This window comes from Chlorocebus sabaeus, chromosome 12 (assembly GCF_047675955.1).
Source record: "Chlorocebus sabaeus isolate Y175 chromosome 12, mChlSab1.0.hap1, whole genome shotgun sequence".
NCBI classification, from domain to species: domain Eukaryota; kingdom Metazoa; phylum Chordata; class Mammalia; order Primates; family Cercopithecidae; genus Chlorocebus; species Chlorocebus sabaeus.
In genome coordinates this window covers 44907911-44911027 of record NC_132915.1, presented here as the reverse complement: position 1 = coordinate 44911027, position 3117 = coordinate 44907911, and the positions used below count along the sequence as shown (strand labels likewise).

At 41.0% G+C, this 3117-nt stretch overlaps 1 non-coding gene across 1 annotated transcript; it reads right to left on the bottom strand.

Moving 5' to 3' along the window:
- Nucleotides 1-494: 494 nt before the first annotated feature.
- On the bottom strand, nucleotides 495-597 carry LOC119624547 (U6 spliceosomal RNA). Its single transcript, XR_005240713.1, has one exon. It is a non-coding gene; the product is annotated as a U6 spliceosomal RNA (small nuclear RNA).
- Nucleotides 598-3117: the final 2520 nt, after the last annotated feature.

Below are 3117 nucleotides of genomic sequence, written 5' to 3'. Positions count from 1 at the left end.
GGATTGCTGAGTCAAATGGTATTTCTGGTTCTAGATCCCTGAGGAATCACCACACTATCTTCCACAGTGGTTGAACTAATTTACATTCCCACCAAGAGTGTAAAAACATTCCTATTTCTCCGTAGCTTCACCAGAATCTGTTGTTTCTTGACTTTTTAATAATCGCCATTCTGACTGGCATGAGATGGTATCTCATTGTGGTTTTGATTTGTATTTCTCTAACGATCAGTGCTGTTGAGTTTTTTGATGTTTGTTGGCTGCATAAATGTCTTCTTCTGAGAAGTGTCTGTTCCTGTTCTTTGCCCACTTTTTGGTGGGGTTATTTGGTTTTTTTTCTTGTAAATCTAAGTTCCTTGTAGATTCTGGATATTAGATTTTTGTCACTTGGGTAGATTGGGAAAAGTTTCTCCCATTCTGTAGGTTGCCTGTTTGCCCTGATGATAGTTTCTTTCGCTGTGCAGATGCTCTTTAGTTTAATTAGATCCCATTTGTCAAAAAATGTGGAACACTTCACAAATTTTCATGTCATCCTTGTTCAGAGGCCATGCTAATCTTCTCTATATTGTGCCAATTTAAGTATATATGCTGCTGAAACAAGTACAGAAAGTGGTTTCTTGAGATGGAATCTGCTCCTGGTGAAGATGCTCTGAACATTGTTGAAATGACAAGAATTTATTATTTATTTATTTATTTTATTTTATTTTTGAGATAGGGTCTCACATCGCTGTCCATGCTGGAATGCAGTGGCATGATCACTGCTCACCGCAGCCTTGTCCTCCCAGGCTCAAGCAATCCTCCCACCTCAGCCTCCCAAGTAGCTGGTACTACAGGTGTGCACCACCGCACCCGGTTAATTTTTGCGTTTTTTGTGGAGACAGAGTCTCGCTTTGTCACCCAGTCTGAAGTGCAATGGCATGCTCACAGCCCACTGCAGCTTCGACCTCTTGAGCTTCAGCAATCCTCCCACCTCATAGCTGGTACTGCAGGCTTGTGCCACTACATCCAGGTATATTTTTGTATTTTTTGTAAAGATGGGGTTTTACCATGTTACCCAGGCTTATCTCAAACTCCTGGCTCAAGCGATCCTCCTGCCTCAGCCTCCCAAAGTGTCGGGATTACAGGCATGAGCCACTGCCAGATCCCTTTTGCATGCTTAATAGACTACAGAGTAGTGTGAACATAACTTTTATAGGCATTGGGAAGCCAAAATATTAGTGTGACTCACTGTATTGCAATGTTTGCTTTACTATGGTGGTCTGGAGCTCAACCTGCAAAGTCTCCAAGGTATACCTGTGTATGACATTCTGGAAAATCAAACTAGGAAGAAAGTAAGAAGATCAGTAGTTGCCAAGAGTTGGTAGGTGAAGGGATGAATAGGCAGAGCACAAACAATTTTTATGCCAGTGAAGCTGCTCTGTATGCTGCTATAATGGCGGATTATAAATTCGTCTAAACCCATGAATATACAACACCAAGAGTGAACCCTAATGTAAACTACAGACTTTGGGTGATTATGATAATGATGTTTCATGGATTGCAACAAATGTAGCACTCTGGTGGAAGATGCTGAAAATGGGGGAAGTTGAGCGTGTGTGGGGGAAGGGTGTATATGGGAAATCTCAGTGCTTTCTGTTTAATTCTGCTGTGAACCTAAAACTGCTCCTAAAGTCTCTTAAAAAATAAATAAAAATACATATACATAAAAATATATAAAGTATCCTCAAAGTCCAACCTTTCTACTCCAGATCTAAACACATTTAAGAATGTGTTATATTTCTTTATAGATATTTTGATGTATAAATATATACCTAATTTTTGGCCAGGCATGGTAGCTCATGCTTATAATCCAGCACTTTGGGAAGCCGAGGTGTGTGGATCACTTGAGGCCAGGAGTTCCAGACCAGCCTGGCCAACATTAAGAAACCCTGTCTCTACTAAAAATGCAAAAGTTAGCTGGGTGTGGTAGCGCACGCCTGTAATCCCAGCTTCCGGGAGGCTGAGGCACAACAATGGCTTGAACCTGGGAGGCAGAAGTTGCAGTGAGCCAAGATCACACCATTACACTCCAGCCTGGGTCACAAGAGCAAGACTCTGTCTCAAAACAAAAACAAAAACCTACTTCTGTTTTTTACAGATAGACGGTCTCACTATGTTACCCAAGCTGGCCTCAAACTCCTGGCCTCAAGTGATTCTCCCGCCTCAGCCTCCCAAGTGGCTGGGACTACAGGTGTGAACCACCACACCCAGCTATATTTTTAAAGTAATGAACATTTATTTATTAATTTATTTATTGTTATATTTATTCACATGTACACACATACACATTAGTAGCAGACACTGGTAGTTGCTTATCCATTCCCTACTCCACCCTTGCTGATAAACCCTGATTTGTTTGTAGCAGTTATAGGTACGACTCCAGAAGATGCACGTTCGACTCATGGCTATCCTGTTTTCAGCTGCCAGCTACCGGCCCCCAGGCTCCCTTGTAGCTAGGGTTGGCTATGTGAACAGATCTGAACAATGAAATATAAGCGCACATTTACTGAGATAAGAATAAAAAGAGCCTTGATCCTCGATGACGTAATTAGTTGCTGACCCTTTCCTGAACTGCCTACCACTCCTGGTCTCCTTGCGGTAAGCAATAAATGGCTTTAGAGTTTAAGCCTGTGCTAGTCGTGTTTTCTGTTACTTGAAGCCAGTGGCATGCTAGTAAACCAGCTCCAGGGCAGGGAAAAAGTTCCCCTGACTTGTAGTCTTTGCTGACTTCCTTGATGTAAATACTTTAAATACTCTCACTATGGCCAATTTTAAACAACCAACATGAAGCTTGACTGCACCTGTGAAGAAATGTACACATTTGGCTCTCAAGAGCCCCATGCTCTCTCAAGCAAATATGAACCAGCTCTGGCACACCACTGCTTGAAGCCAAACAAATGCTAACATATGCATTGTAATTCTATACTTTTTCTTTACTTAATAAGCATAGACATTTCTATGTTGATATGAAAAAAAATACCCTTTTATGGCAGCATGATAACCCATTTTATAAATGCCCATAATTGATCCAGTCATTTAGATGTTTATTAACTTATTCCTTTTATTTAAAAAATAAAACAC